The sequence below is a fragment of the Delphinus delphis genome, chromosome 3 (assembly GCF_949987515.2).
Source record: "Delphinus delphis chromosome 3, mDelDel1.2, whole genome shotgun sequence".
NCBI lineage: Eukaryota > Metazoa > Chordata > Mammalia > Artiodactyla > Delphinidae > Delphinus > Delphinus delphis.
Window position 1 is genome coordinate 148,361,420 of NC_082685.1, and position 9,595 is coordinate 148,371,014.

Genomic DNA, 9,595 nt, shown 5'->3' on the forward strand with positions numbered 1-9,595 from the left:
AGTTTTCATACTTTCTCTGCTCATGAATGAATGCAAAGTGTGTATTTCCAATTGTTTATGGCTACTTGCATATGGGTGTCTTGTCTTATTTTAACACATTACATTTATATCTAAATTCATGACCATAAAATTATGTCTTTACACTAAGGCCAATGACAAGATCAACTCCTAAGTACTAAGAACCTACCCCTATTTCCCTCCCAATTCCTGGGACCCAGGACACATTAGGATGATGGATTGCAGAAAGACACCCTTAGACCCTGACTAGGAGAAGAAAGGCCCAAGTGCCTCTCACATTTATCACCTCTGTTCTCTGGAGGGAAGTGAGTCCTGGAGGCTTTTGGTGGTAATAATGACCCACTGGGGGGCAAGTAAGCCCCAGCAAGTCTGGACCCCCATGGCTGGTTCTCCCACCCTACCCCCTGCAAGCTCTATAGTAGTAGCTGCGGGTCTCCTGCGCCAGAAGTGACCTTGTTAAAAGAGGTGGTCTCCCGAGGGGGACGGCCGCCCAGGGCCATGCACATTGGCTCTAAAAGCGGCTCATAGTGAAGAGGCGCTGGTCTCCTGGGGACAGTCTGAGAAAAGCCTAGTGGAGCGTTTGTCCCTGGTGTGATGGAGATCTTCCTCTCCGCCTCCATGTGCTCCAGCAGCCTGCAGACAAAAGCACTGCCTGACTCAGAAACGCAACCCCCTTCTACTCTTCCTTGGAGAGGAGCTTGCTCTTGGCGCAGTCGTGGCAATGACGCTCTCGGCGGCGGCCGCGGCGAACTGGACATGCGCACGGCTTCCCACGCAGCACGGCTTCCACGCAGACTCCTCAAAGACGCGGGTGTGGCCCACCGCTCCGCACGCTGGAGCTGGGCCCCAGCAGAGCGTTGTGCAACGTGTGAGTTCGGTGGACGTCTGGACGACGACGTGGTCGGGAGTGCCCAGTTCATGCATTTCCACCAGAAGGTATTTGGGCATTTGCTCGTCCTTGGTGCTGGAGAAGCAGGACGTGCTGGTGGAGTGCTTCTTGCCCACCGCGAGAATTTCGTCGGTGTGAACGGTGCGGGGCCCTGGGCGGAGGCCTCTTTCCACCGACTCCGGGCGGCTCATCACAAGAACAGCACCAGTGCCGCCGGCACCATCGCCTTGGCTCCCAGTGCTTTCCCACCACGGCCGGCCCGGCAACAAGGGCTGACTGCTTTTTCCGTTTGTGGCGTCCGCAATCGCGCGAGGAGCCATTTTAATCCGATTGAAAGCACTGATTCCTCCTTCACTTCCAGTCTTTCTAGCCAGACGCAAAATATACCACAGGGTGGCTGAGCCCCCTGCTGTCATCCCCAAGGCAGAGAGGGCATTTCCAAAGAAGCCCCTAAGCCTATAGGAAACTGGGATCCTGACGTTGCCTTTGATATTCAGCTCATCTTCAGCTGCTGGAAGTGTCTCTCAAATATATCAGTATTTGAAACCTGCATTCCGTGCATCAAGGCCAGCCGAGGCCACCCAAACACCACGGCTCCGGTGTGCAGATAGACTTACACCACGTCACTGTGGGGCACCACGTGGACCTTCTGTACTTGGCTCCTGGCCAGCATCTCGTGGACAAAGTTGGTCCAGGAAATGGTACCCCTGCTAGTGCTGGGCGAGATCAGCCAGCTCATGAGGACAGCGATGACAAACAAGGTGAGTAGATGCTCCCAGTACTTCCGTCCTATCGTTGAGCCTTCTCTCCTTTTCGTCATCTTCAAGGGTCCTCTCCTTGGGTTTATCATTGTCCTTAGTCCTCTGCTTCCTACTTGAGGTGTTAAAATAGTAAGTGCCGCCTAGAAGTTTCCACCTAGAAGTCTGACTGGATTATGGACTACATGCTTTTTCAGCAACAATCCACTGATCCCTTGAAAGGCAGGGGTTAGCAGTGGGCAGTTGCAAGCTCTGTAGCCTCGGCCCCCAGCCTAGGCAAGACCGTCCTGAGGCCTGTGGACAAAATTTAGACCCCTCCTCGCACTCGGGTGGAGAGACCTGGGTTCCAGCCTGAGCCTGGGGCCCTGAAGACACCTAGAACACAGCACAGACCCTCGTGGAAGGACATTTTTTTCTTTCCTCGTTGAAGTGCTTCTTATTTTTAGAGCAACCAAAAACATTTACTATAAAACCTGTTTTAAAAATGAAAATAGTAGAAGTGAAAAGCTCAACATGATTCACTAGATTATGACAGTCCAGTTAGGAGCTGCAAGAATAAATAATCCTTGTTCTTGAAAAAAGGTCAAAAGAAATGACCTAATCTGAAAATCAAACACAGAAGTAAAAAGTGAAAAAGGGAGAGGGAGGGAGAAAAATAACCTACATCCATGACCTTTGTGATAATATCAGTCTAACATATGCATCTCTCAAATGTAGAATGAGAGGACTGAAAGAAAGGGTCAGAAACACAATGGAAAAAGTAACACCAATAATTCTTAGAATTTGGTGAAAAGAATAAATTTATAGATCAAAGAATATCAGTGAACTGCCAGAAGGATAAGTAAAAAGAAAACCACCTAAAGTACAGCAAATTAGAGGCTAAGGGAAAAATATTGAGATCACTACAGAAAAAGGACGTATTGTGCATAGAGGAATAATGATGTGTAGAACAGTCTAATTAAAAGAGGGGTGGGCAGGGAAACCAAGAGAAAGGCCAGGACGCATTCTTAGAAAATGAAAGCATAAGGAAGACACATTCAGATGTACAAAAGTTGAGAAACTTAAATTATAACATAACTACGTAATGAAGATAGTGTGTTATTGGATGAGAACAGAATAAATCAATAGAGAATAAAGAATCCAGGAATAGACAAACACTTACAAATTAATTTAATTATTTTTTTTCCATTTTATTATTTTTTTAACATCTTTATTGGAGTATAATTCCTTTACAATGTTTTGTTAGTTTCTGCTGTATAACAAAGTGAATCAGCTATACGTATACATATATCCCAATATCTCCTCCTTCTTGCATCTCCCTCCCACCCTCCCTATCTGACCCCTCTAGGTGGTCACAAAGCACTGAGCTGATCTCCCTGTGCGATGCAGCTGCTTCCCGCTAGCTATCTATTTTACATTTGGTAGTGTATATATGTCAATGCTACTCTCTCACTTCGTCCCAGCTTACCTTTCCCCGTACCTGTGTCCTCAAGTCCATTTTCTATGTCTGCATCTTTATTCCTGTCCTGCCCCAGGTTCATCAGAACCTTTTTTTTTCTTTTTTTTTTTTAAGATTCTATATATCTGTGTTAGCATACAGTATTTGTTTTTCTCTATCTGACTTACTTCACTCTGTATAACAGACTCTAGGTCCATCCACCTCACTAAAAATAACTTAATTTTGTCTCTTTTTATGGCCAAGTAATATTCCATTCTATATATGTGCCACATCTTCTTTATCCATTCATCTGTCGGTGGACACTTAGGTTGCTTCCATGTCCTGGCTATTGTAAATAGAGCTGCAGTGAACATTTTGGTACATGACTCTTTTTGAATTATGGTCTTCTCAGGGTATATGCCCAGTAGTGGGATTGCTGGGTCATATGGTAGTTCTATTTGTAGTTTTTCAAGGAACCTCCATACTGTTCTCCATAGTGGCTGTATCAATTTACATTCCCACCAACAGTGCAAAAGTTTCCCTTTTCTCCACATCCTCTCCAGCATTTATTGTTTGTAGATTTTTTTGATGATGGCCATTCTGACTGGTGTGAGGTGATACCTCATTGTAATTTTGATTTGCATTTCTCTAATTATTAGTGATGTTGAGCATCCTTTCATGTGTTTGTTGGCAATCTGTATACCTTTTTTGGAGAAGTTTCTATTTATGTCTTCTGCCCATATTTGTGTTGTTTGTTTTATGATATTGAGCTGCATGAGCTGCTTGTATATTTTGGAGATTAATCCTTTGTCAGTTGCTTCATTTACAAATATTTTCTCCCATTCTGAGGGTTGTCTTTCCATCTTGTTTATGGTTTCCTTTGCTGTGCAAAAGCTTTTAGGTCCCATTTGTTTATTTTTGTTTTTATTTCCATTTCTCTAGGAGGTGGGTCAAAAAGGATCTTGCCATGATTTGTGTCATAGAGTGTTCTGCCTATGTTTTCCTCTAAGAGTTTTATACTGTCTGGCCTTACATTTAGGTTTTTAATCCATATGGGCTCTATTTTTGTGTATGGTGTTAGGGAGTGTTCTCGTTTCATTCTTTTATATGTAGCTGTCCAGTTTTCCCAGCACCACTTATTGAAGAGGGTGTCTTTTCTCCATTATATATTCTTGCCTCCTTTATCAAAGATAATCTGACCATATGTGCATGGGTTTATCTCTGGGCTTTCTATCCTGTTCCATTGATCTATATTTCTGTTTTTGTGCCAGTACCATACTGTCTTGATTACTGTAGCTTTGTAGTATAGTCTGAAGTCAAGGAGCCTGATTCTTCCAGCTCCGTTTTTCTTTCTAAGGATTGCTTTTGCTATTCGCAGTCTTTTGTGTTTCCATACAAAATTATTTTAATTTTTGACAAAGGTGCCAAAGCATTTCAGTGGGGCGGTAAATTCTTTTAAGCAAATGATCCTGCAACAACTGGATACACATAGGGAATAAATAAACCGTAATCCCACCTAATAGCATATAGAAACATTCATTTGAGATAGAGAAAAACTAAAATGCAAGAGTTAAAACCCTAAAAGTTTAGAAAAAACAGTAGTGCATTCTTTATGCACCCTGAGGTAGACAAAGCTTTCTTAGAACATAGAAAGGAATAATAGGAAAGAGAAAACATGATAAATTTGACTTCATTAAAATCACTTTATCCAAATAGGATAAACTTAATAAAATACACAAGCAAAATTTATAGTTGACAAAAGCCCTGTATAAAAAATATATAAAGTACTCTTAAGACTCAACAATAAAAAGACAATCTAAAACAATGGGTAAAAAACTTGGATACTTCACAAAGAAAGATGTACAAGTGTGCAATAAACATGAGAAAAAAGTTCAACGTTATTCATAAGGAAAACTTTAATTGAAGTCAAATTTATAGATATTCACAAGAATGGCTAAAATTTAAAAAGCCTTTTAACACCAAATGTTGGTCAGGATTCAGAACAACTAGTTCGCTTACATGCTGATGGTAATGTAAATAATGCACCCTCTTTTAAAAAAAGAAAGTTTGGTTGCTTATTATGAAGGTATATATCTGTCTCTGAAGTTCTACCCTAGATATTTACCCAAGATCAATGAAATTCCATGTCTACAAATAGTCTGCTACAAGAATGTCCAGAGATGCTTTATACAAGAGTCAAAAACGAGAAGTGGCCCTGCTGTCTGTTCACAGGAAAATGCATGAATATTTTGTGGTAAAGTCATATAACAAAATGCTACTCATCAATAAAAATAAACAAACTACTAATACATATAAAAATAGATGCTTCTCACAAAAAATGTTGGCAAATGAACCCAATTCAAAAAATTATATGCTGTATGATTCCATTTGTAATATATTCGAAAACAGGCAAAACCAATCCATGATGAAAAAAACAATTATAACATTGTTTACCCCTGTGGAGGGTGAAGGTATTGATGAAAAACAGCCACATGTTAACTTTCTGAGGCGATGGAAATGTTCCGTCTTTGCAGTATATGCATTTGTCAAAACTCATTAAATTATACATTTAAGCTTTGCTTATTTCACTCTAATTAAATTTTATTTAATTAGAAAGGTAAACAGATACTGAACTCTAGTTAGTAGGTTTCCTTTTTATTTGTTGTTTAATGGTATAAGTTACCAATTTTGAAATATCTTCTGTTTGCTAAGTTTGAGCAAATGTAATGAGGACCAGATTTCTCCCTTTTTGGAAGGGAGTTAAAAATATTAAAAAGAAAAAAATATCTAGAAGGTGTACTGATGTGTTGGATAAAATTAGAGACACCAATAAGAGCTCTTCAGTTCAGTAGATAGATACAGAGATATGCGTATTTTCAACTTCTGTTCACTCGTCAGGCGTAGAAGGTATGAATATACCTGGTGCCCAGTTTTGTTTTCTAAGAACTGTTGTCCATTTAAAGGGAACAAGGAGTGTAGCCAATAATAGGGCTGAGCCAGAAAAAGTGAGATGCATGCTTGGGCCATCCTGTAGTGCCAGACATTAAAGAAGTGCTATAAGAATCGTGGAGATATGTCAGGAGAGAGCCCCATACATTCAGAGACGGGGAGAAAGAGAGAATTTTAAAGTAAAAAAGGAAAACTGTCACAACTGGTGAGTGTGAGAAGAGCATGAAGCAACTTATCTGTAAATTTGAAATTAAAGCAAGGTGAAATGTAATAAAATATATCCCAGTAGATGTCTTAAAAAGGATTGAAAGCCACTAGGCTAGTCTCTTCAGTGTGTCTGAACTCACCCCTGGAATTCTGACTGCATTCTTCTTTGAACAATACTTTCACAATGAATGATGCCTACTATTTCCTACATCCCTGTCACAACCAGTCCCTCAGAATTCACCTGTTTTCTATTCCATGAGACTTTTTAGCTCACCATCTTTACACCTGACTGGGTAGACCACTCAGGTGTAATTTATACATGCTTTTCTTATGTTACTCTTACTTTTTGCTATGTCTCTTGTTTTAAAACGTTTGAAGCCCCAAGAGGCAGAAATACTATTTCTACTGTTGCCAACCCTAACAACCAACTACTTTTCATGAGCCAAGCAGATGCTTAATATTGTCAGTCTGATTGTTTTTCATATGAAAAATCATATACTAGAAAGTTAAGGTTTTTTCAGGTTCAGAATTTTTTAAAATCGGAACTCATTTTGTAAACGCAAATATGTTTTAACTTGCGAGTTACTTTAGTTCAGTTCAAACATCAGTCAGTTCATGAGCTTACATTTGCTACTCTCTCTTGTAGAATACAGCCTCTATTATTCAGTGAAAATGTTTTCATACATTGACTCTATTTTAATCCCATTCATCAAAACTACCCAGTTTCCTGGTCCTTGCCAGATATAACATGGTTTTGGTGAGCAGATAACATTATTATATGAAAGCCTTTATCTTTAGTGGGTTCTGTACTGACAGGAGGAGAGAGAATGAGCAGGTGCTTGCAAACTCCAGTGGCCATCAGCTGAACCCTGAGCCGCACCCCTGACAGAGGAGCAGTCTGCAGAGGACTTACTTGTAAAGCACCCATTTTGTGAATGAAATGGTTTTAGTGGTCTCTGAGGCTATCGCTCTGTCACTCTTTGTCAGTACTAAAATTATGTGGAAATAAAAGTAAACAAAGCATCTTTCCTTCCTGTGTTTCCAAAAATGTATTGACTTGTTTAAACATCTAACTCTAGTGCAAACAAACATGGTTTTATTATAATTGCATTTAAATCTTGATGGAAAACAGACACCTCTCCTCAGATAGCTTTTCCTCTTCAAGATTATGTATACAGGCTTAAGACTGAACTCTGTTCTACTCTTCAAGGAGAAGATCCAGCTTTTAAAATTTTATAGATGTAATGTTCTCCCCTAGACATACTAAATGCCATATCCTAATACCTGCATATACTAATATTACCTGATAAAACCTGCATTAGTCTGCTAGGGCTAATCTAACAAAATGCCACAGATTGTATGGCTTCAACTAGTGGTCCCCAACCATTTTTGGCACCAGGGACGGGTTTCGTGGAAGACAGTTTTCCACAGGTGGGGCAGGGGAGGGTATGGTTCAGGTGGTAATGTGAGGTAGTTTTTCCAAAGATGGGGAGCGGCAGATGAAGCTTCGCTTGCTTGCCGGCCCCTCACCTGCTGCTGTGTCACCCGGTTCCTAACAGGCCGTGGACCACTACGGGTCCATGGCCCAGGGGTTGGGGACCCCTGGCTTAAACAACAGAAATTTATTTTCTCACCATTCTGGCGGCTAAAAGTCCAAGATCAAAGTTGGTTGGTTTCCACGGAGGGCTGTACAGGAAGGGTCTGGTCCAGGTCTCTCTCCTGGGCTTATAGATGGCGCCTTCTCAGGGTGTCTTCACATGGTTGTTCTTTCGTATGTGCATGTGTTCTGTCTCCCTGAACTCCTTCAGAGCCTCTTTCTCAATAAGAGAAATAAGAGCCTCTTACTTCTCTTAATCGTGACTTCACTTTATTCCCATCACTGCTTAGGCACTGTATGGGACCACCTTCCTCATTTTCTCCTCTTTCACACATTTAATACTTCTCCATTTAATGGACTCCTAGTATAAGCTTGAAATAGTGTTAATTTCTGGAGAGATAATAAATTTACCCTCATAATATATAGTTAGGAGATGACCTCTGTGTTTATAGTTGTGCATCTCAGGTGGTGCTGTATAGTGGCTGAAAGCAGTGATCAGTGAGCATTTAAGAAAACTGGTCTAGCTTTAGATGTGTTGAGTTTGAGGAGATTGGAGTTGTGGAAAGGGAAATTGTACAGAAAGGGAAAACTTGGCTACAAAGTTGCATTTCATCAGCCTACAGGTAGTGCTTGAAGTGATTTAAACCACTGAAGATCTTAAAGGATTTCCCCAGCAGTTCTGAGGAGGAAGACGAGAAAAGGGCTAACGATGGAATCTTGGTGATCAGGCACTGGCCAGAAATACAGCAGAGGCTGTTCCTGAACTTTAGGATTTCAAAAATTCTTAGATTTTTCTTGATATTTCAGAATAAAAATTAATTTCTAGTGTTTGGCCGATTTTAACAACTTACAATCTATTTCGCTGTCCTAAAAATCAAACATACACAGGTGAAAGCTGGTGTAGAATAAGTTCATTCTGATGGCTTGGTATCAAATATACACTCTAAACTTTTATTACTTTACCTTTTACCTTTATCCTTGTCAAGGCTCTCATTTTTTTTTTTAAGATCTTTATTGGAGTATAATTGCTTTACAATGGTGTGTTAGTTTCTGCTTTATAACAAAGTGAATCAGTTATACATATACATATGTTCCCATATCTCTTCCCTCTTGCGTCTCCCTCCCTCCCACCCTCCCTATCCCACCCCTCCAGGCGGTCACAAAGCACCGAGCTGATATCCCTGTGCTATGTGGCTGCTTCCCACTAGCTATCTACCTTACGTTTGGTAGTGTATATATATCCATGCCTCTCTCTCACTTTGTCACAGCTCACCCTTCCCCCTCCCCATATCCTCAAGTCCGTTCTCCAGTAGGTCTGTGTCTTTATTTCTGTCTTACCCCTAGGTTCTTCATGACATTTTTTTTCTTAAATTCCATATATATGTGTTAGCATACGGTATTTGTCTTTCTCTTTCTGACTTACTTAACTCTATGACAGACTCTAGGTCTATCCACCTCATTACAAATAGCTCAATTTCGTTTCTTTTTATGGCTGAGTCATATTCCATTGTATATATGTGACACATCTTCTTTATCCATTCATCCAGTGTTGGGCACTTAGGTTGTTTCCATCTCCGGGCTATTGTAAATAGAGCTGCAATGAACATTTTGGTACATGACTCTTTTTGAATTACGGTTTTTCTCAGGGTATATGGCCAGTAGTGGGATTGCTGGGTCATATGGTAGTTCTATTTGTAGTTTTTTAACGAACCTCCATACTGTTCTCCATAGTGGCTGTA

The 9,595-nt window shown here is 40.6% G+C and overlaps 1 pseudogene; it reads right to left on the reverse strand.

The window, feature by feature from the left end:
• Window positions 1–675: 675 nt before the first annotated feature.
• On the reverse strand, window positions 676–7,187 carry LOC132422486 (mitochondrial inner membrane m-AAA protease component paraplegin pseudogene; annotated as a pseudogene).
• Between the last annotated feature and the right edge of the window lie 2,408 nt (window positions 7,188–9,595).